General features: G+C 43.2%; 1 protein-coding gene and 1 long non-coding RNA gene across 2 annotated transcripts in view; one reads left to right on the forward strand and one right to left on the reverse strand.

Annotated features, from left to right (window-relative positions):
* The window catches only part of LOC309612471, a 758831-nt gene that overhangs the window by 539875 nt on the left and 194270 nt on the right, over positions 1–24686 (reverse strand). The window contains exon 3 of the long non-coding RNA XR_014235138.1: positions 7133–10451. This is a non-coding gene — a long non-coding RNA (uncharacterized lncRNA). The remainder of the gene's footprint in view (positions 1–7132; positions 10452–24686) is intronic.
* LOC309612408 (follicle-stimulating hormone receptor) overlaps positions 16240–24686 on the forward strand; it is a 39599-nt gene continuing 31152 nt past the window's right edge. Inside the window, exon 1 of the mRNA XM_082358286.1 lies at positions 16240–21734. The gene's annotated coding sequence lies outside the window, so the exon portion shown is untranslated. The remainder of the gene's footprint in view (positions 21735–24686) is intronic.

Here is a 24686-nt window from a genome sequence, read left to right on the forward strand (position 1 = left end):
CTTGTTACAGACTTAACATCTAAAATGTTGACTTTCTGATTAAATTTTCATACTTATGAAAAACCAGACCTAACTAGTACCTCCTCTATTTTACGCCTGCTTCCATGTTCTATCTCCAGGTTTCTCTTGCTACTATTTTGTCTCATTTTTATTTCCTCTTGGGCTCCAAGAACCTTATTGCTCCAGTTTATTGTCTTAGCAGTCCAGGGAAATTTGGCCTTGCTCCTGAAGCAAACTTTATTTAAGACAGAAAGCATAGATGATCTAAAAGGGACCTTAATATCATCTAGACCAGTAGTTCTCAATCCTTCATGCACATTAGAATCACCACTGCTTGGAGAATTAAAGGGCAAAAAATAAATAAATAAAATAACACCAGAGTTTCACCCCAGACTAAATAAATCCAACTCTCCGACGTGAACCCAGGCTTCGGAAGTTTTTTAAAGGTCCACCAGAAGATTCTAATGTGCATCCAGAGTTGAGAAACTCTGATCCTCTGACCTAGTTCAGCTATGCACTTTATAGATTGTGGAGAGGGAATGGGAGGTTGCGGGGAGAACAGCCAGGAGGGGAAGGAACCTGATCTAGAATCTCCAGGATAGAGCTAGGATTTGAACACCACCTTCTGGCCAGACAATATAACCAACATTCTTCCATTAGTTCTCTTAATTCAGAGTTCTCAAAACACAAACAAAATGGAATTTACTCTCCTTCCTTTGAATGAAAGACACTGTTTAAATAACTGTATTAAGGTATGTTTCATATACAATAAAATATATGCATTCATTTTAAACTTAAAATTCAATAAGTTAGGACTTCCCTGGTGGCACAGTGGTTAAGAATCCGCCTGCCAATGCAGGGGACACGGGTTCGAGCCCTGCTCCGGGAAGATCCCACATGCCACGGAGCAACTAAGCCCATGCGTCACAACTACTGAGCCCACGCGCCTTGAGCCTGTGCTCTGCGACGAGAAGCCCACGCACCGCGATGAAGAGTAGCCAAGCTGGCCACAACTAGAGAAAGCCTGTACACAGCAACAAAGACCCAACGCAGCCAAAACTAAATAACTTTTAAAAAAAAACAAAAAGTTCAGTGAGTTAGACAAACTCATGTTCCGACCTCCCCAGTCTTGATATAGAACATTTCCATCATCCCAGAAAGCTCTCTCTGCCTCTTCCTTGCCAGCAACCTCCATCCCAGGCCCCAGGTGACAATTACTCTGATTTCTATCATTGCATATTAGTTTTTCTTCTTCTAGACCCTCAGATAAATGGAATCAGACAGTATGCTTTCTTTCCTGTCTGCATTCTTTCACTCAGCATAATTTTTTAAAGATTCAACTCTGTTGGATCGGCAGTTTGTTCCGCTTTATGGATGAGTAATATCCCACTGTATGGCTATTCCACAGTTCATCCATTGGGTTGGTCCCAGTTTGGGGCTATTACAAATAAAGTTGCTATGGACATCTGTATACAAGTCTTTGGGAGGGCATGCATTTTTATTTCTTTTGAGTAAATATATAGCAGTGGAAATATTAGGCCCAGCGTGGCCCTGGGAGGCAGGGCATGTGGAAGAAAGCGTTCCAGCCCGGCAGCCAGCCACAGCTGGTTCTGCATACAGATGGTGCTGCTTATTAACATGGAGATTAAAATACTGACTTCACAGGCAGGCTAAAGGGATCGGAGACAATGTATGTAGAGTGGCTGGTAAACAGTAGATACCTAGTCAATGATAGTAGAAATAACTAGAAGCAGAACTGGGTTGAACTGGAGCAAGGTCCCCGAATTTTCCAGTGAGGTGTTTTTCCACCACTGCACGCTGTTCACCTCCCCCCAGGCCTCCTCCAGCCAAAGGTTCCCTCGGACTCCACCCAACCCCAGTACCCTCTCCTGTCCTTGAAGTTGAGGCCATAAAATATGAACTGCCTTCTGAAATAATTAATATAGAAGTGTTTCTTGGCTAGTTTGTTTTAATCATTTTTAGTTCTCTTTGGCAAAAAAAAAAAAAAAAAAATCCATATAAGAGAATGCTTGGTACATGAATTCAGTTAAGGCGAAATGTCCACCTTTTAGGCAGTATTAGGCTGAGATATTACCGCAAGGGGCTGACCAAACCTACCACGACCTGTAAGTGAACCTGGAAATAGCTTTTGGACAATATGGGCCTATTTGCATTTAAACTCTCTCTGTCATCTAGTGCTTTCCTCCATGCTTATTTTCTACCTGTACAGCTCTTTCACTTGACTCCTTTCAGTGTTCAAATAAATGTCTCATTTTTCAAGGTCTACCACTCCTTCCCTACTCCTTCTCATTTCTGCACCTCCCAGTACTCTTTCCACGTGAAGGACGGAGGAGCAAAATAAATGCCCAATGGCCACCATGTCCTATTAAATACACACATGTACACACCACCCTCATCTATGTTCAACTATGAAAACTGTGAAGACCAATTCACTTTACCAAATGAATCACGAAGGAAGCTACCCTAGAATAAGAGGTGCTTTTCTCTCACAAAATGTCTCCGCACTCATGGGGGAGTGTGAGAAACGACCCTGCCAACCTCTGAGTTGACAAGCCCCGGATGTTGCCAGCTCCCCTCCCTGAGCTGACCGAATTCACAATCATACATCTCCTCCCTCAACAGGCCCTCTCCCTGCCCTGCCCTGCCCTGCCCTCCAGGCCTTTCCCTTGATCAAGAGCCTTTCTAGAGCTTCTCAGCTAAATCCCAGGCCAGCAGACAGCGCTTCACCTCAGCCAATTTGAATGCACGCTGCCCATGAGATTTTCTGAGACTCTCAGCTGCCATGTTGAAACTGCATGAGAGTCTTCCTCAGGAGGCCTAATAATATCGTGTTTCACCTTTGAGCCCCTTCATAAACATTAACTGATTAAGCCACCCTTCTCTCCTCATAAGCTCTGGGCTTCTGCAGAGGGGACTACATCCTCCACTCCCCTCAGATTACTCCAGGAGGAAATAAGCCGGGATCTGAAGGATCTTTTCTGGGGATTTTAGGCCAAGACAACATTAACGCCAAAGGTCTTGGAATAACAACCGCCGCTTGGGTAATGGCATGAATGTTTCTTTCAAAGAGACTGAATTGAGGTTCTCATCTCCCAAAGCCAGATTAGCAGAATGAAGAACTTGCCTCCATGGTCTAAGGCAGGGTCACTGAACTACTACGGCCCATGACACAAAATCCAGCCTGCCGCCTGTTTTTATGAATAAAGTTTTACTCGAAAAGAGGCATGCTCATTGATTTACATGATATCTATGACCACTTTTACACAACAATATCAACTGAGTGGTTGCAACAGAGACCAAATGATCCACAAAGCCAAAAAAGAAAAAAAAATTTACTGCCTGGTCCTGTAGAAGAAGTTTGCTGACCCCTGGTCTAGGGAATTTAAAGTTTGTTCTCATCCCGCATATTCCCTAAATATCTTTAATCAAGTCTCTTTCCCTCTCTGGGCCTCAGTTGCTACATTTGTAGACTAATAACCTCTGACCTGAATCATTGCCTTGGGTTTATTCTCTCATTGTTCTGTAAGTATTACCATCTTATTTGTTAGCTTTGCCTCATCATTACAGCTGACTTCTCTGTGAGCAGGAACAGAGTTTTGTGTGTCTCATGAATCACTGTAGGCACAAGGCTCTATGCTGAGCTCTAAATCCACTTCTGCAGTGTAACTGAACAGACTTGAATTATATTTCTTTCTTTGCAGAGAGATCTCGCAGAATGACGTCTTGGAAGTGATAGAGGCAGATGTGTTCTCCAACCTGCCCAAACTACATGAAATGTAAGCAAGAACCTGTGGGGTTTGCTCATGGCTGTTCTCGGCCATAGCTTTAAAGTTCACTTATATTCCTGGGAGGCCCTGGCTCTGCTCTGCCCTCAGACCCCTAGAATTTCATTTTAAAATGTCAAAGTCAGTCCGAAAGGCACTGTCATATGTCTCTGCCTGGTGATCCAGGTCCCATTCCAGAGCTTGGTCTTATCCTGCTTCTTCCCTCCCAGAATTTCTTGCGTAGTAGACTCAAGAATCTAGCTCTGTGACTGCAAGTACGTCCACCTCATCCTCTCATTCAAATTTATTCCACAGTCAAAGCCCAAAATAAATCCCCCATGATGTAGCTGAAGATGGGCCGTCTTAGTTTGACTCCATATACGCACCATGAAACCTTGGCCAAGATACAAAATCATGCTAAGACTTAGTTTTCTTATCTGTAAGTGAGAATAATAAAATTGCATGCCTCACAGGATCACTGTGATGAATAAATGAGATGATAAATGTTAAATAGATCTAACACATCAACCAGCATACAGTAAGATCATAACAATCCTTGGCCTCTTTACTACTCCAACCAAATTTACTTCCTCTTGTTGACATTCTAGTTTTATATACATGCCAATACTCACACAGATCCACCTCTGTTTCATACCAGTCTCTAATTACCATAGGTTATCAAAGCCAGAAGAGACTTCACAGACAATCTGGTGCAAAATTTTCCAAAGTATATTCTGTGTATCATTAAACACTTGGAAAGTTATTAAGTGCTCCAAAAAAGGAAAAAAAGTCTATGGTCAAATAAGGTTAAGTTGGACAGATGCACTTACTATAGGAAAACTCAGAGCCTGTAATATGTGAATATACACTTGGAATCTCCAAGAAGGATATCGTATCAAGAGTTTCTCAGCTAATGTCACTGGAAAGGTTTCTCTGTGAAGCATTGATTAATATCTCACAAAATTCTCATGGAGCACAGTTAGGAAAGCCAGTGACCCACTTTCCTAATTTTACAGGTGAGGAACGAAAGACAGAGAGAAGTTGTGAGGCTTGTCTGGTCACCCAGCCAAATCCACAGCAGGATAAGGACTTGAACATAAATCTCCTGACTCTTTCGTATCTTTTTGAAAACTTTTTAGCACTTGTCAAGCATATATACATACCCACACACACATGCATAATTCATATATGCATACATACATCCATATGAATTTGTTTAGGAATGACAGTCTGTCCATTTTGGCAGACCTCCTTCCCTTTTCTTCTACTCACTCCGCCTCCCACTCTCATTCTTCCTCGTTGTCATTAAGCCTCTGCAATTGATGCCTTCCCTCCCTCCCCCCATTGCCCTCCTGCTCCTTCCTTCCTTCTCACTCTGCTTGGCCTTTCCTTACCCTAGTTGGGAAAAGAGATCTGACCAGGGTCTCAGAACCCACAGAGAATATCAGAGAAGTGAACCAAAGGGCAGCTGGCCCTCTGGGCAAGGTCAAGCAGGCGTCCCTCTATGCTGTTCAATGGGCAGTGGAGCTAATGGGATGGCTCTTTCATCTCTTCCCTGCATGGAGAGGTGCTCACCCCCATGTAGCACTGACTGTACTTAAAATGATTAATTACCTGGTACTTGGATCTGGGTAGCTACAGGTTACTGCAACATTAAAGCTAATGAAACAGGGAGGAAGTAATTAACACAGAGCATCTCTGCAAATATACATTGATCTAGCAAGACGGGGAAAAGGCAGCCTCTCTCTGTCGGAATCCGAATGTGAACATGCCCACCTCCAGACCTGCACTGTGTCCAGATCAGGACACAGTGCAGGTCAACCTGGGGCAGAAGCCATCACCTCCTATGAGCTGTGAGAGAGCAGCCTCAGTTTGCAGCATGAGGGGACTCACTGGCACATTCCCAGCTGCTGTCTGCTGGGGCTGCACAGTGAAAGCCAGAGACGCCCACTGGTTTTCCCCCAGTCTTTGTTTTCCTTTGCCCCTTCACTCTCCTTCTCTCTAATCTCCTTTGGCTCTTCAGCCTTTTTCCTTCCCACCCTCTTTTGTTGTTTTCCATGCCCTTCTCTCTTGTCTCCCGACCAGACAAAAGCTCGTTTCCCCCATTAGTCTTGTCCCTACCCTCTTAGCCTCCTCAGACCCTGGGAGATCCTTACTGGTTAAAGACTTAACTGTGCTCAGTGAAAATGACTCACCCAGTCAGCGCTTTGTTTGTCTCTGATGAATAGGTTCCAGGAAGACTTCAGTGGTGAGAGTTACATGGGACAGGGTTAATATTTTCTTTGCACAGTTTAGTATAGTAAAAGACACCTCATGTATGCTCAATTTTTGTTGAAACGATGGCTGGATGAATAGATGGATGGATGGATGGGTGAATGACATTAACATACTCTTTGCATAATGTGAAAAACACCATAGCATTCCTTACTGTTGAGGTCACGTGCATGTTCTTTCCTCTTTTACAGTAGAATTGAAAAGGCCAACAACCTGCTATACATCGACCCTGATGCCTTCCAGAACCTTCCCAACCTCCGATATCTGTAAGAACTCCTGTATTCTGGTGCCCGCTCTATGATCAAATTGTACACTCATATTTTAGCAAAATACCCATTTGCAACTCTGGGGAACAACTGCTTTTAATCAAAGATGTGGGGCAGAAGTGGAAGTGGGGAGACACTTGTTGGTGGATTTTAGTTTAGTTTAATGAGTGAATTCCACTGACATAATTGCATTTTGTTTTCATTTACAAAAACAGACATCATAAGGAATGCCATTTGCATTAATGGGATTGTCACAAGGACCTCTTGCAGAACTCAGTCATAATTTAGTGTTAATGAGATACAGCCAAAATTTCCGCTAGCATTTAGCTTGTGACCTTGACCTCAAAGACATCGTCTCTCTTGTTCTGCATTTAAGCATTTTTTTTCTTTGATAGATTACAGTGTTTTATATTAAAAGTTTTGGTTAATAATAGACATGGTATTTTTATCAGCAGAGAGATTCCTGGTGTTTGAGCTTTATCCCTTGGGCCTGCCTCCATTTGCAAAAACACTGCTTCTTCCACTCAAACAGCTTTCAGATTAGCTGAGGGCTTGTCAGAGCCCTGAGTGCCGTGATGGGGCCCCACAAAATAACAGATAAGAATTTGACCTATGGAGTCAAACTTTCTGGATCCATTTATTAGCTACTGATCACAGGCAAGAATTTAACCTCTTAAAGCCTGCTTCCTTGTCAAGAGAATGGAAATCATGATGGATGTGTGTCTGTTATCTATTAACATAATAATAACGCATAACCACCTACCCCCAAAAGACAGTTTTTAAGCAACAACGATGTATCATTTTTACCTGTCTGTGAGTTGATCAGTAGAATGGTTCTGCGGAGCTGGACTCTGTTGGCCTGACCGCAGCTAAGCTCACTCATGTACTTGAGGTTAGTTGGCAGGTGAAGTGGGTGCTGGCCGCTCTGGGTGGTCTCGGTTTGGGATGACAGCTCTCCACCAAGTGGTGTTCGTTTCTAGCCAACTCACACAGGCTTGTTCACATGGCTGTCCTGGGGTTCCAAGAGAGAGAGTAAGCTTGCAAGCCTCTTGAGACCTAAACCCGGAATTCGCACACCATTTCTTCTGTTGAATTTTATTAGCCAAAGCAATTCATGGGACCAGCCGAGGTTCAAGAGGTGGAGAACCAGACTCCACTGCTTGATGGAAAAAGCTGCAAAGTCACAAGCCAAGGTGTGTGGATACAGGGAAGGATAGGGAATTGAGGCCATCTTTGCAATCAATTTAAAGCATGTAAAAAGTTTTGCACAGTTCCTGTGACATCATAGTAAATGCGCAATAAAGATTAGCTACTAGTGATATTATGACTCTGTCCCTAACTTTTGATCCAGGAGACCTGGAGTTAGCAAGTAAAATAAGGAACACGGGGCCATTGTGGTTTAGCTCACTGAATGGAGGCTGACTGAGGGAATAAAAGATTCAATAGAACAAAGTCCCTATGACCTGGAACTTCTGCTGTCTGATAGGAGCCCCAGAAAGGATCTGAGAGAGAAACAAGGTCTTGCACTCCTGAGTTCATGTCAGAGGCAGGACCAGCTTCACTGGCACACAACCAGGGCAGTCTCACGGGCTCCATGCTCAAAAGGCACCCACACTCAGAGGGCCTCGCCCCAGGTATAATAATCTGCTGTCGCCATCTTGAAACACTTAAACAGCTTTGAACGAGGAGCCCTGCATTTTCATTTTGCACTGCACCTCACAAATTATGTAGCCACTCATGCTCAGAGGTCAGGGTTATGACTGACTCAGGAGCCGCGGCTCTCTAAATGGACTTTGCTATACTCTCTGCAGAATCTAACCTGGGTTAGGTACATAGCAGTGGAGGAAATCTGAGGTAACAGAAAAGGCATGGGCCTTAGGATTAAAAAAAAAAATCTGGGACCTCATCCTGACTCCACCATTTACTCTTGGGCCAATCACTGGATTTCTGAGAGGTGCATAGCTTATAGGACTCTCAAGTGAAATGTAAACTATATGTTTACATTTGAAAATATGTGAAATATATACTGTACATGTGAAAATATACTGTAAACTACAAACTGCTCAAAAACATTAATAAATGTACTAAGTATTTGTAGGATACTCTCTCTGGCCAACCACTCAAAGTCTACAAGTCCACCCTCAGAAAAAGTCCAATAAGGGTTTAATACAGAGTTACGGTGGCCACTAAGACCTTCAGCTTTCACCCAGAGTGTTTGGCATGAGTTAAAAGAAAAAAAAAAAAGGACTTTGGGACATGCCTTTACATTTAATGGAGCAGTATAGAAAAGAAAAAGAAAAAACTATATATGATGTCAGAAGGACTGGATTCCAGATGGGATGCTGTTATTTATTCATTAGCTAGATAACGATTACCTTCTCTAAGCCTCCTTATCTGTAAATTGGGTGGTTGTAAAAACTAAATAAGATTATGCCTGTAGAAACATTTTCCAAGTTATTTTTAGTGTATAAACCATAAAGAACTATATAAACATAAAATTATTAAAACTACCTATTACCCAGGTGGTTTCCTTCATCCCTTCTTCTTTTCTTCTTTCCCTCCCAATGGCCATCCTTCCCTTCCTCCTCCTCTCCCCTTCCTCTTAGAAAAAGTCTGAGTGGAATAGGGGCGGCCACAGAGCCTTCAATAGCAGAACAAAAGCACATTAGGACATGCAAAGGGACACCCCTATTCACAAACTGTCACATGTGTCTCATGAGAAGCGCTCCTGCAGAGGAGAGATTCAAGAAGAAAGGGACCCCCTCACTCACACATTCCATAGCTATGATGATAACAGCAGGTCTGAGAATGGGGGGCTGGGAGCAGGTGACCAAGGGATGGGGAATCATTGCAAAGTTTGAAATCAAGAGCTACAGCATTTGACCCTATTATTAGCCTGCACCTTGTGGCCAGCACCATTTGTTCTTATTAATAAGGACCCTCAGCCCTCCCTCTAGGGGATGAGGGCTGGGAAGGAACTTGGGAGGATGTGGGCATGGAAGGCACAGCCCTAGACTGAAGGGGGAACTCTGGCAGAACAGAGGGGACAAAGCTCCGACTTTGACTCTGGAAATCCGTCATCTGTCATCAAGTCCAGCCTCCCCTTTGTGTCCTTTTCTCATTTTGAGGTGTTCAGTAATCCTCAGGCACACCTGGCTCCCCCATCAAGTCCAGACAAAGCTGGAGGTGACCACTTCCAGCCACATCTGTTCCTAAGAGGAGGTTATCATTCTCAGAGTATCTGAAACATGCTTTCTAACTGGAGAAAGAAAAGAACTTGTAAGCGGTTTAGAGGAATTGTGTCACTGTTAAATGATTCTCCTCCCTGGCTCTGAAAAATATATATACTTACATAATCCTACAGAATATGAAGTCCTTTCACATCCACTGCCATGCTGGTCTGCATCAGGAAGTTGGGACGAAGAGCCGTCCACCTTAAGCCTTTGCACTTATTGCCCAGGGTGGACTTTTCCCAGCTGCACACTCCTCCCGGGATGCAGCACAGGGTGACCCTGGGAACTAGAGCAACCTTGCACTCCAAAAACACTCTACCAGCAAGACATCTCTTCAGGTTTCTCAGACCGTGGTCCTTTGAAGTGTTTTCCAAACTGCTAAGAGGAATCACCTAAATTCAGAGTTGGTCCTCTAATCTAAAAGATGATTCCGTGGAAAAAAAAGCCCAGTTAAGCTTCCTTCTTTTTCCATTTTTATTTGTGTCTGAGCAGCGGTCATGAACAGCTTCACAATCCAGCAGCCAGGTAGAGGTGGGTGGCAACGATTTCAGATATTCTTGGGAATGATGAACTACTTGCTTCAAGGCAAAGGAGAAACACAAAATGGATGAAGGAATCCAGAGGGGACCGGTAGGATGGAGTAGTTGTTTATTTCCTTAAACCAGGTTAAATGTTTATCACCACAGCCAGCAGAGCAGGAAATTACAAGGGGTAGGGGTGAGTTGTCATTTCACTTGAGAAGCCTAAGCGCTGCATACACACACACACTTAGAAATGTTATTGTGAAATTCTCAGCGTTGATTCCATTTCATGCTGATCATTTGATGGCACAGAATTCAAGACAACTAGAAATCAGCGTTCTTCATTATTCCCTTCATCCTTCACTGAGGAACCTGAAATGGTTAGTGGGGGGAAAAAAAAAACCTCATGAATAAAGAAATGTACTTTGACCAGAAGAATATACATCAAAGGATTCATCTGGGTGGATTTTTTCAAGTCAATATTGTATTTGCAAGCAGTATTTCTTTCTTTACCACTCTGCCTTCCTGGAGCTGACCTTTTGTGTATGAAAGATTATCTATTGATCTGTAAATAAGGTTTACACAATATTCTCTTGCCTTTGCATCCTGTCAGCGTAGTTCTTAGGCAGCTGGATGTTGCTCTTTGCTACTCAGTAAACCGTAATTCCATCTTAGCAAACCCTTCACACAGCTGGGTGTGCCCGCACCCTCAACTGACATCTATCTTCCTCTCACGTGGGGGACTCTTAGAGCTTCTTAGGGGGCTGTTCGTGGCAGCCACACCATCTGCTTTCTCCAGCCAGGGATGATTCCAGGAGAGTCTTCATTGGGACTCCCTCAGCAGTTCTGGCTGTTTCTTCCCCCACCCCTCCCCCTAAGTCCCTCTCTCGCTTTTCTGCGTTCCTCTCTTTCATTTGTTTTGGTAGGAGTGATGAAAGTAGCTTCTTTGGTTATAAAAGTTAAGCCATTGGTTGGACATCGCATGGCAAAAGGGACAGAGGGCAGGGATTCAGGAGGCGGCACAGAATAACAAGGAAGCACAGAGGCTCCAGGGCCATCTGGCTGGGCTCAGGTCTCGGTTCCTACCCTTCTTAGCTGTGTGACCTTGGGTAACTGGCTTAACTTCTCTAGGTCTCAGTTTTCCTTTCTATAAATGAGGAATAACATTGCCTGCATCTTTGCATTGTATTAAATGAAGTACTGAAAAGAATGACTGACATTTTAAAAATTCTCAACAAATGTTAGCAATTCTTATTAAATTCCTGACTCTGTCATTTACTAGCTAAGGGAGCCTGTGTAAGGGACTGCATCTCTATGTATCTCAGTTCTCTCCTCTGCAAAAAAATGAAAAAGAAAGAAAGAAAGAAAAAAGAATACCTATCTCTGAGAGTCTTGTAAGGATTAATTTGATGACGACGATGATGATGTGTTGGTGGTGGTGGTATCTCTTTCCCCTTCCAATATTTCTAAGGTTTTGAAGCCCCTGTTTCTTTTGGACAGAACCCACTGATCAGCATTCAAACATGAAAATATATCATTTGCGTTTCTCAAAAGAAAAAGGCATCCTTCTTACCAAACTCCTGACAAATCCAGAAAGGTCCCTCCAAACAAGAGAAATTACATAATCCTGCATAATCCTAACCCCTCCTTTTGCTCATTTTCAACACTAGTGGTCCACAATACCTCATGCCATCCCCATCAACCAACTGGTTGGATAATGCTTCCTATTTTTACGTTGATTTACAATTTAACTCTTTTTATCATACTTCACTGCATTTGAACCTCACAACAATCCAAGGAGTAAGCAGGGCAGTAAAAGTACAAGCAATTACAGAAGCCAGCTGGCCATCCATGCCTGTACTCCCTGGTCACAGAGCTCTTCGGACAGGAACGTGCAATGTCCCTGTGGACCGTTCCGATACTTTTGATGTTCAGCAACATTTGGTTCTCTGTGGTGGTGGGGAAAGAGCCATGCTAGGGTTCATTTTTCAAAGTTACTGCAGCCACGCGCACAGTAGAAAGGATCGGTGCCTTCCCATTTCTCCTCCATCATTTTGGATGTGAAGTAGCCAGTCAGTAAGGACTCATTCATTCAGCCAATCATTCAACAATCATTTATTGAGGCCATACTATATCCCAGGCTTTACTGTGATGTTTCTTGGGTGTACAAAAGATGACAAGACACATGAAGCCTCTGCCCTTATGGAACTTACATTCTAATTGAAGAGACAAATGATGTTGTATAATGTCAGGTGGTGATAGTGATATGAAGAAAAATAAAGCAGGGAAAGTAGAGTGACGGTTTAAAAAGGGTGGTCGAGAAAGGACAGAGGGGATGGCCTTGTGAGAGATAGAGGAGTCATCTACGGAGAGCTCCCAAAACAAGGAGCTCAGTCTTTTGGGGAGAAAAGACTATCATTCATTAACCTCTGAATATAATACATCTTTCAAGCTGTGTGGCATTGGCCATAGATAAGAGGACTGATCCAATGCCTTGGTCTGGACTAGTCAAGGAAAGCTTCTTTCGAGGTAGGGAGAATTTAGCTGCAACTTGGAGGATGAATAAAATTTAGAATGACAGAAAAGAAGGAATTTATCTGTGAAAGAAAGAGGTGAGTAAATGCATAGAACATAAAAGGGCCATGGAATAGGCAGAGGATGACGAGATACTGAGTCTCAATAAAAAGAAGGTGTACACTGAGAAGGAGTTAGACTGTATCAGGATGGATTGGGTTTGGTGAGATTGGAAAACTAAATCTAAGCAAGGAGTTTAGTAGCAGAGAATAAGTTATAAGAGAGTCTTACCAACAAGGACCTACTGTATAGCACAGGGAACTATACTCAATATTTTGTAATGACCTATAAGGGAAAAGAATCTGAAAAAGAATAGATACATATGTGTATAATTGAATCACTTTGCTGTACACCTGAAACTAACACAACATTGTAAATCAACTATACTTCAATTTTTTTTTTTAGAAAAAGAGCTTCTTAAGCAGCAGAGTGACAGGATGACAATGATTTGGACTGTAGATTGACAGGTAACAGGGTATAGACTATACTCAAGGGAGACCTGCTAAGGGCCAGCTGCCATAATGCAGGAGTACAGTAATGGTGGCACCTGGAGGAATAGAAAGGCATGGTTCAATGGGGGACACATTTCCAAAACTGAACCACTGGCATATGATTTCCCTCTAGGTCGGATGACCCAAGTGAATGCAGTGATTTTTGCCCACTCACCTCTAGTAATCCCCAAAGCCTCCCTTCCCCCTAGTGACTCCCACACAGAATCACCCTGCAGACAGCACTCATCAAGAATTCAGTCTGGGCCAAAAGTCATCTTACACAGTGGCTGAGAGTATTGGGAAGAAATTATTAGCCATCTCCCTGGCTGTCAGTGTTGTAAATGTCTAAGGATGTTGTCATGACTACAAGGATGTCTGGGCACAATGGAAATTATACAATTGCTTCTTTTATCAGTAATCTGTCTAGCAGAGCCAACTTTGCCTGCCATTGTCAACTCCAGGAAAAGAGAGCCAGATTTTCCTTGTGGAACACTGAAGTTCAGCATGAGATTTCAGCCCGAGCATGTCAGCCCCAGGAGAGCAAGAGCTTCCTCTTGTCTTGGGGCCTGCTTGTAACAACGGTGGCATTTTCATGCTGCTAACCTCCGCTCCTCAATCCTCTGACCTGTTCAGTGCTTTCTCCACCAAGACATTCAGGCCTTCTCCATCAGCAAGACAATTACTGCATCTATCAATTCACATCAGTATGTTCAGATCTTGATACTCTTCTTCCCAAGGGAAGTGGCATATTTTTAAAAAGGAGCCTGGAAAAGGCAATGTGAAACCCAAGAATTGATAATGATAGACTCCCAGGCATGGGGCTTCTGAGACGGAAAGAAAGTCCAACAGGATCCACTCAAATAGCATGTAGGTGACCACCTACTCCAGCCACTTGCAGTCTCTGGATTATATTTTCACAGGATATACCTCTTATGAGGTAGGTATATCCTCACCTCGTTAATTCTGAAATAAGACCTGTCTCTGTCATCACCAGAAATCAGATGTAAAGACAAGCCTAGAGAGGGTTCAGAGAGAAACAAGTCTCCGATTATCTGCATGAAGCTCAGCCCTGCCCTCTTCCTCATTGCTAATATCACCTCCACTTCCCCCCAGACAGTGATGGGCTGATCTCTTCAAGTCTCGGTTTCTTCATCTACAAAATGGAAATCATAAAATATGCTTCAAGAGGCTAATGAAAGAGGAAAAGGGACTCTACATCCTCTTAGATCTCTTCTAGCCCTCAGGTGCTTGGTGTCTAAATTGTGTTCTTCACAAATCTGGGGATCCCAGGGTCACTGTCCTGTCCTGAGTTCAGCATATTCAGATCCAGCACAAAGGGCCCTGTATGGAAGGAGAAATTCCCTCTATAAGACAGGAAAATCCGGCCTCCTGCAGACCACTCTACTTCCCAGATCAGGCTCCTCTTCCCCAGGATTCAAGGAGACCCTTTAAATGCTGAGATCCTTCAGAGGCATCAAACACTTAAACCAGGTGTAAATTACTCTTAAATAAAGCACAGCAGAAGCTCTGCTTCTTAAGCTAAAGGAGACTCACGGAATGAGCCCTGCCACTTCGGCCCCTTACAAATGAGCACAGCCAGCCTTAGTGGAGCCTGAGAGGTACTGGATGTGGCATCAGGCTTAAGAGGCAGACAACACGCAGCAGCCATTGGAGCTGGCCTGGGAGGGCAAATCCCTGGCAGGGCTGGCCCCAGGCACAGGCAGAAGGAGAGACAGCTTAGCTGGCGAGAATCTGAAGGGCATCAAGTGAAGCCCCACCTCTGTGGAAAATAAACTGCTGTCTCTTCTTCCACCACTGCAGCCTCAATATAGGAAGGTTTCAAGGGTATTTGGGTCCTTTCTGACCCTTTTAGATTTGCAATTAACCCTGGGAGAGGCCACATATTAAGATACTGGAGCTAACACAAGAACTGTCAGCTACCGTCTCTGTAGGGATGGGGCAGCCCCTGGAAGCAGAGATGGGCCAGAGGAGGTTGGGCAGCGCCGTGGGCAACAGGGGGTGGGCAGGACAGTGAGAGAGGGAGGGCATCATGCAGTCAACTCTGGTTACCAGATTGTGTGCTCCTCCAGGATGGGGACCAGGCTGTCTTCACGGCCATACCCCCAGTGCGTGGCACAAAAAAAGGCGTTCAGCTATTTATTTCTCCTTTTAGAGAACACTGGCTGTGATCCCTCACGCCAGACCTCTTGTGCACCTGGTTCTCGCCTCACTCTGTAATGCTTGTTGAGGGACCCATTTGTTCCTTGCTGCCCTCGTTCATCTCATCTGCTTTATCTTTCACGGTGTGTGCTCTTAGGTTGTAAGCCAAGAACACAGGCATCTTCTAGCCAAATGGCCCCGCTGCTCCCAAACCCTTGGCCTGTCCATCTGGGAAGATGCTGTCTTCCCGTGGGCATGGCTATAGGAGGAAGGCATTCCAGGGGGCTCCTCGGCCAGCCAGATCAGCTGGCTCAAGACTAGGGAGCAGTGAAGTGGCAGGAGAGGGCATCATGTGACTCAACTGACCTCCAATCCAGAGCAAAGGCTGCATCTAGCTCATCTCTGAGCTTCTACAGAAGGGTCTGCACACAGTAGGTCCTTAATGAAAATGTGGGCCTGGATTTGAATCTTTCTGTTTGGGTAGTGGAAGGGAAGCAGCTGCTGTTTTTAGAGAAATATCTTGGGGCATTACAGAGTGTGAACAGTGCAGTGACAGATGGTCTAAGGAAGAATATTTTCATCCCCAGCAGACATTACAAAAATGTTCTGCTGCGGTTTAATCATGAGGTCACCCACAGCAAACACCCCACACATAATGTCTAGTTCAAGAGGGGCTGAGCTCCTCCCGCACCAGTTAGGATTCAAAGATAAAATCAGGCAGCCTCCCTCACAAAGCTCACCCAGCACAGTCTCTCTGGACAAGGGCCAAACCACAGGAGCCGCCTGGACACCAGGGAAAAGCTCTTCTCTTTATGGGAGAGCCGCATGCTTAGGCTCCAGCCGTGGTCCTGCTTGTGTAAGCAAGTAACGAGACCTCTCCGGGCATCATGTAAGATGGAGAGGAAAGGGACAGCCCCATCTCCTTCAAAAGTTGTAAGGAAAAAAAGGAAGGGAGAAGATGAGTCAGGGTGCGGGGACGCTTTGAAAATTCAAAATGGCAAACAAGTGCAAGCACTGCTGACTGGACAGGGCACTGCTGGCGGATACGGGGTGGGACACAGAAATCACAACTTAGAAAGCACTTTCACTTTATATTAATTTACATAGTCTTACAAAAGCTCTCTGAGATATTTACTGATGGTTCCATTTCACAGATGGGAAACTTTAGGTTCAGAGATGCTGACTGAATTGCCCTAATTCCCAAAATGGGATTAAGAAAGGATCTTGGAGCAGGACAGACAGGGAAACTGATACTAATTGAACATCTACTAGATGGCAGACTCTAAACTAGGTATTTTGTTCTCACAACTCATCTTCCAACCTTCCAAAACAGTGAGGTGTGTATTTTGCCCAATTTATAAATGAGGAATTTGAAACTCAGAGATCCTGTAGTTGGCAGAACTGAGATCTGAGGCCGGGAGTGTCTGACTCCATCCCGGTTCTCCCCGCTTTCCGGGGCTCCGCGGCTGGGAAGGTGCAGAGTTTGGGTGAAGCCAATGTCAACGTACCCAGTGTTCTGAGCGCAAGAGTGACACCTGATTCCCGTTTGCCGTTTGGAACTTGTGATCATCTACGCGGCTATGTTGAAGTGTACCTAAGAAATAGCTTTCTAAATAATTAATGCTTGAAATGAGTTGTGGGGAAGGGTGTGCAAACTGTTTAAAATATTAACTCTTTTGCGACTCCCCTATGTAATTTAAAAGTAACTGCTTGCCACAGATTGGTAGCCTGATTAAAGTTATTCATACATCGGCATCCCAGAAGGTCCCAAAAGATTACCTCTTAGCAACACTCTGTTAGCAGTGAATCTAACTTGGAGAGATCTTTAGGTTTTAAAAGTCCTTATGTGGCCAATGTGGTATCATGGAAAGAAGATCACCAAGAGGCATGGGAGCCCGAGGGCCCAGGTTCCGATCCCATTTCTTCCACTTGCTAGCAAACAAGTTAACTGAAACTCTCTAAGCCTCAGTTTCCTTATCTAGAAAATGGAGCTAATAATAGAATCTTCTTCATGGAGTTGTGGGCAGGAATAAGTGACACTGTACAGGCAAGGCCTGTATGATGGTGCCTGACATGTGGTAAGGTAATTGGAAAGTATTAACTATGATTCTTTCTGGTTTGAGCTTAGAAATTTGGGTGATTCATTTACCCTCTATGAGCGTTGCCTCCCTTATCTGTAAGACGGGAATCATAATTATATTCACCTTAGAAACTCACAGTAAAGTCAAATGAGGTAATATGAAATAACTCTGTCAGTCACTTAAGCTACACAAATATAAGATAAGGTGATTTTCCAGTCTTTTCTTCCTAGAAGTCTGGGTCAGAACTGTGACCTGTGTAATCAGTTCCTAGGACTTCAGTTACTTCCCAAATACCAGTCCTCTGGTCTACTGCCACTTTAGGCAGCCTCTCACCCGGGCCCAAGTCAGACGCTGGTCACTGTGTCCCCAAGCAGGAGGAGACAGTGATGAAAGTTGCCACGCGGTTTTCTTAAAGTCCTTCTCTCAACCTAAGTGACACAACAGCAGCTCCCACCCTTCCCCAGGGTGGGGGGCTGGGAAGGGCAGATTCTCAGGCGTCTCCAGGAACCCTTCTCACAAGGTTCCTACACCGTTTTCATGCCCACTGCGCACGAGAGGTTAAGAGTTGTGTAACTGGTTTCTAGAAACCTGGACTATAGCATGTCTCATACCTCGGCATCTCAGGAAAAACTCCGACTCTGACATCCTGTTACACTGAGACCTGCCCTAGCCACGAAGGCATCGTATAGCAGGCTCCAAATTGAAAGGACAAATAACAACAAAATGAGAGCTGCTCAGTAACCCATCACAAACTTTATTTTTTTCTATATTCAGGCCCATTTTGTCAAAGATTTCTCTTCAGTTTAGTCCTCCTTTGATTCATTTTGCCATCAGAGAACATGATTTCTTCTTACCCAGACAGGGTGTGTAGTAGAGAGGTTAATTGTTGGGCTAGGAGAAGGAATCTGATCCTGTGACTGATAGACCCTGTACAGCTGCAGGGGAGTTATTCAGAGTCTCTTACCTTCCCTCTTTAGGTTGTACCCTAAAGGGGCCCATCCTAAAATGCCTGAAATGCTGGCAGAAATTGGATCAATGTTCATTTGACAGAGTGTGCCTTTTCACCAATGTGGTTCTGTAAACTTTCTGATTTATATCATGGTAGAGGAATACAGGGGGCTGACTAATAGAACACTCTGTCTAAGAGAGAGTTTGCCAACCATGTCCTAAATGGTAACAGCATTTTTGGAGAATTAGCATAAATCAGCATAAATACTCTAGCTTCTAGCAGGGTTTCCAAGGTTGAAACAGGAAACACCAAACTCAGGAGATACTCTACAATAAAGGAAGAATCCAGGGTCAATATGTTTGGGGAAAGCCAGCACACTACTTCCTCCCCTTGGGCATTTACAATGAATAATATTGTGGTAAAGGCTCTGAGAATCCTGCAGGAAAGAAACTGTTTAACCTTATTAATCCAGCACTTCCTAGACTTAATAAGATGACTGTGGCCTTTCATTTGTAAGCAAAGCATGTATAACCTTTGGAAACAGCACTTATAGAGAAATGCTCAAAGTTTCTAAGTTGGAAGTCACCTTAGAGGTCACAGAGTTCAACTCCCCTTTCCAATTCTACACCCAGTTCCAATGTGTGGGGTTTCCCCTCACACATCCAAGCAATTCTCAGACACCAGCTGGGCGCCCTACAATTCAACTCAATTGTGACACTATCTACCTGGATACAGCATTAGCTCCCACAGATTTAAGGCTCAGTCCTACAAGACTGTTCCCCTTCAGGCACCAATTGTAAGTCCAGGCTGTCACCTGTGATCCTGACCAGACAGCTATAGATTGGAGGTTCCAATGACCCCGCTTTGAGTTTGGTTAATTTGCTAGAGAGGCTCACAGAACTCAGGGAAACATTTTGCTTACTAGATTACCAGCTTATTATAAAAGGATACAACTTAGGAACAGCCAAATGGAAGACATGCATAGGGCAAGGTATGGGGAAAGGATTCAGAGCTTCCATGCCTTCTCCAAGCCCACCGTGCTCCCCACCCAGAAGGTCTATGCCAGGAAGGGGAATGGAGACCAAATATATATTTTGTATCATAAATAACAATATCACACCCCTCATGAAGAAACCTAGCCACACAGACACATTTCCAGAGGTAGGGAACCAAGTGCTTTGCGGTACAATTCATTCTTCTGTCTGATCACGGTAGGAGCACAAACTTTAGAGTCAGAAAGATGTGGATTCAACCTCTAGCTCTGCCCGCTTATGTGCGGCTTTGTGAAAGTGACTGGACCTCTCGGCTAAGCCTCCTCCACTCTGATATGAGGATGGTAATGATACCCATCTCCTAAGGTAGAGGAGAGGAATAAATAAAATAATCAATGTTAAGTGCTTGGTGTGGTACCTGGTACATAGGAAGTGTTCAATAAATGTTGACCATGATTATTATTAATCCTATACCTACTTGCCCAAGCAACACAGCACAAACCTATTACTATTTCCACCTGGAAGCTCTTCAGAATCACAGGCTTCTCTTCCCAATCAAAATATCCTACATAGTGAACAATACGGCCTTGATTCTTCACCCCATCAGCTAAAAAAACACCAAAAAACAACAACAAAAAACCTATATCCCAAAATAAGTTTATTTATAAAGTAGATACATATATAATGCAGTATTAATGTTTGTGTGCATTATAAAATATACACAAAAATGATATTTTAAAGTATGAAATAAAGGTGAATAAATTATATGTTTTACATGTACACCTTGCCTTATTATATACCATTTTATATGGCACAATAAGCCTAGTTTGCTCTCACTAATTACAATAACAATATTTTAGAGAAAGCAATACCATAGGATGTGTTTCATTATTTTTTAATCCTTAGTTTAACACTCAGAAAAGCAATTCACAGGTCATTTCAATAATAGATTTCAATGGCTGTCAAAGCTGAGAACAAAACCTCACTAAAACAAATAGGTCTAATGGAAGAGCAGCCTATAGCTGTACTCTGAATCACCCAGACTCCATGTTCAATCCTACTCTTTCATGCAAATATTTTTATGAAATTCAGCTAGTAAATTTTCTTCCCTAATGCCAATCAGATGTTCTTACAAACCTGAAAGATGTTGTATTTTTATGTTTCTAATCAAAGTGTTCAAAACCCAGTGAAAAAAATATAAATAAGTTAGAAAATTGCTTATCCTTGTTTTTAAAATATGCAACATGAGAGTTTACATAACTGATGACATGCATCATTTTCAGCAATAAATTAATTTCCATTTTTCCCCAAACGTTTCCCTTTGAAATGCTGTTGTATTCTTCCTCATTATTAATACATCACCTTTCCCTTAAAGAGATAAATCAAATGTCTAATTTGAAAATATCTGCTTTGTAACATTATTTCTGATAGTCATTTGTCATCACAGAAAAACTCAGCCAATTGGAACACTTGTATTTTCTTTTAATTTGTAAGTCATCTTCCATTTTGTCAACTCCTTGTAGTAATTTTCCTTGAGATGACCAACAAGCCTCTAGGTAATAGTATGATCAGGACCCAGGCACTAAACAGAATCAGACAGGCAAGAAGGTTTATCCAGGCAGGTTTGTCCAAAGAAGGAGGAGGAAATTAGAGAACGGGGGCAGGAGGAATCTGGGAAATTCAGCTGCGGCTTTCAGTGGTTGCAACAGGGCACACAGAGCCTCCGGCAGCAGATAACAGACCAGCCTGCCCAGGCATCATGGAGGTCCCACAAGGACAACAAGGACCCAGACACGGAAACAGCATCTCAGTGCCCAAGAGAACTGGGGGAAAGCAAGGCATGGCCCAGGTTCTAGGGAAACCAGGAAATCAGACAAGGTCTCAGTTATAGCAATGGAATGTGACTGAACCATGTCCAATAACAGTGCCTGGACACAGTGCTAAGGTTTCCTGTTAGGTAAATCTTACTTCCCTGGGTAAAAGATAAAGGATCTGAGTCCTAGAGACTTCAACTAACTCCTTAAGGCCGTACAGCTTAAAAAGTGGTACAGTCAGGACTTGAACCCAGATCCTCTAGCAACAGAGCTGCTAGTTTAAAGCTATGCTACTCGTCCTGAGAATAGGACCAGAGCCTGATTGTTTAACCAGAATATTAGGTCAAAACAGAATCTGCAGCCAGGCTAATAAGGCTGAGATCTTCAAAATCCTGCCTTCGGGCTCATTGCCCTGATTGCTAAGGAGTCTGGTTTCCATGGAGACTGAGGCAAGTTTGATCTGAATGTGAGTTAAATATTTCCAGCTTTGAAGACATGAGACTGGGGAGGCAGGAAACAAGGCTCTCCCACTGTCTCAGGTAATTCCTTACCCAAGATCATTTTACAGAAAAGAGAAACCGAGGCTCTGAAAAGGTAAGTGAACTGCTCAGCACCATCCAACTAGTGAGAGAGAAAGCACTTAAATCCAGGGTCCCTCATCTTAAGTCTAAGGCCCTTTTCATTGAACTACAGCTTATTACACACACTCCCATCTAACTCCAAGTTTACATGATTTTACACCTAATCAAATCTTTATTTAATGATTTGGAAAGTATATGTTAGCATCTTTTCTAATGGTGTATGTAGAGATGCAAATTCCCAGTCAATAAGGATCTACAGTTAATAGAAAACTCAATATCAGTGAGCCTCAAAAAGTAAGGTGGCTTCTCCTATATTAAGTGTAGTCCACTCTTCTCCTTCTTATGTATCATTGGATAACTAACTTCTCCCAGAGTGGTCAGTAGGAAGAAGTACATTTTATCTAAGAGGCAGAAAAATGTAATTAAAAATGTAAAAAAATAAGGAAGACAAAGACTTAAATTAGGTGCAAACAAAGCTTATATCACGAGAAACCAATTAGAAGATGGAAAAAGGAGTTCAAGTTCAAACCCTCAGTCTTGGTTTCTAGGAAATGTGCTTTGGCAAAAATAATAAACCCCTAACCTAGACATACAACTGGCAGCGTCCCATTCTTAAATCAAATTTGCCTAAAATATCTCAGTGGGCCATTAAGGCCATGGTATGGAATCTGTTTCTGCCTCAGCTCACAAACTAAAAGAAAACTGGTTCTCACCGTCTCAGAATTCAGCATTCCTTGCCACAGTGGATTCTGAGTGGAATAGAGATAAAGAATTGCATTCTTGGTTAGCATGTGTGATGGACAGTGATGTGTTGTTCTACCTGACTTTTCTCAGTTCAGTGGGTTATGCAGTAGGTTCTCAATAACTACCCATTGGTTTGTCCTGACCACTACTGTGAAGTCAGGGTTATGGGACAGTGAAAATATGGGCCACCTCTGCTCAGGGAGTCCCCAAGTCTTCTTACTTCCCATTACAGCACCTCAGAGTGGCTTCTAAACACTTAGGCATCAAGTCCACACTTCTTTACCTGGTCTTAAAGGTTCTTGAGATACTGCCTCCTCCTTCCCTTTCCATCCTCTTTTCCTCTGTGTCCCACCTCCTACAAACCTCCTGTGGTCTAAGCTACACACGCTCACTTCCCTAGTTCAGGCCAGTAAGCTTTATATTCTCTCAGAAATCTGGTTTGCTCTCCTTCCTTGACTAATCCAACCCATATTGCTCTCCCCTTCCCTGAACTCTTACGACACTCACAGTCAGTAACATAGATTTTAGCACTAGACCTGTCTGAGTATTTCCACTATACTAGTCTTAACTCCTCAATTCACCTGCAAACCCTGAAGACATGGGTCTTTGGTGGTTTGGGCATGGTCTTTGGTGTCCTCTCTTGGATGGGATGGAGGTTGTATGAAGAGAAGATGTACAGCCCAATGCAAAACAAGTGAGCACACATACACTATAAATTTAAGAAAAAACAACCTACCAGCACTGTTGAAGATTCATGAAAGCACTAATGATGTTTAGGACAATGAGCCTTAGAGCTTTGGGGTCAACTGTTCATGAAAGCAAGTATATTATCTAGTTAGGGGGCAGGACATAGTGGGACTGGTTCCCATCAATTGAAGGGACCTCACTAAGTTCATCCTGTCAGGCGAAGCACCCATTTTCATCACTGTAACCTCAAGATTGGCGACAGTTAGGCATGAAAGGTGTTAACACCAGCTCAGAATGTAAAGCCGGCTGTTGACTAGAGAGGACTGTAAGCCAGTTACCTTTCTTTAGAAGATCCATTTGCAGAACTTAAATTTGCTGACATTTGGCCCTCAGGCCTTTACCTGTTCTTGAAGATAAACTGCGGTTGAGTGAATCAAAATAATTTCACAGCAAACAGTCATCCGACCAAAGCAAACCCATTGAGACATAGAGCTCCTAGCTGATTACCCACTTCCAGCCTCCATCAGACATGAATTTATTGATCAAAGGGGAAAAATGAATTGAAAACTAAGTGTTCATCCGAACTCCATTTCCTGAGTTACCTTGGGGTTGTGGAGAGTTTCAGCTATAGAGTTATCACCAATAATCCATCTCACTAGATGGTCACTAGATCTTTTTAAGTGCCTTAAACTCAGAACTACTGGAATAATCTTAGCCATTTTTGCCATGTTTTCTTTTCTATAAAGACCAAAAATTTCAGTGTGCATCTATAGACACTTATAGATGTCCCACAAGTATAGTGGCTTTGGGAGCTCATACTATTGATATTAAATAATGTACTTGTACCCTTCTCATTGACAATCATAAATTCTTCCCTCCTTCAATTATATAAAATTCTTACTCATTCACTAAGAGAAAGAGAGCCAAGTTGTTATCCATATAATGTCAAATCAGTTAGGTGTGATGAACACAGCTAGTGAATGATTCCTTTTTTGTGCTCATCTCTTGACAGCACATAACACACTGCCTGGCCTGATACACATCAAGCACTTTACATGCACCAACCGCTGTGAAAGCGTTGAGTTTTCAGAAGAAACGTGATTTCCATCATCATGTCGTTCACAATCTGGTTGAAGAGACAGACGTTGAACAGACACAAGAACACAAGATAATATACAGTTGAGAATCTTGATGAGTGCTAATAAGGGAAAAGTGCTAAAAAGGAATATGATTATACTGGGAATAAATCGGAACCTTAATTTAGATGGGCAGTCAGGGAGCTCTTCTCTGAAGAAATGACATTTGTAACTGAACCCTGAAGGATGAGTTGAGGTTGGCCAGGTGAAGTGTGGGTGGTGAGCCCTCCAGATAGAGCATGTGCAAATGCCTGGAAACAGGGAAGAACTTAGCGCATCTGAAGAATTGAAGGAAAGCCACTGGTGCTGAAGTGAATTGGGTGAATGGCATGAGTTGAGGGTTCAAGTGTAAGTAGGAAGGAGTATAAATTTTACTATAGGAAACAACTAAAGAAAAG

Source organism: Balaenoptera borealis (genome assembly GCF_965194805.1).
Source record: "Balaenoptera borealis genome assembly, chromosome: 15".
NCBI classification, from domain to species: domain Eukaryota; kingdom Metazoa; phylum Chordata; class Mammalia; order Artiodactyla; family Balaenopteridae; genus Balaenoptera; species Balaenoptera borealis.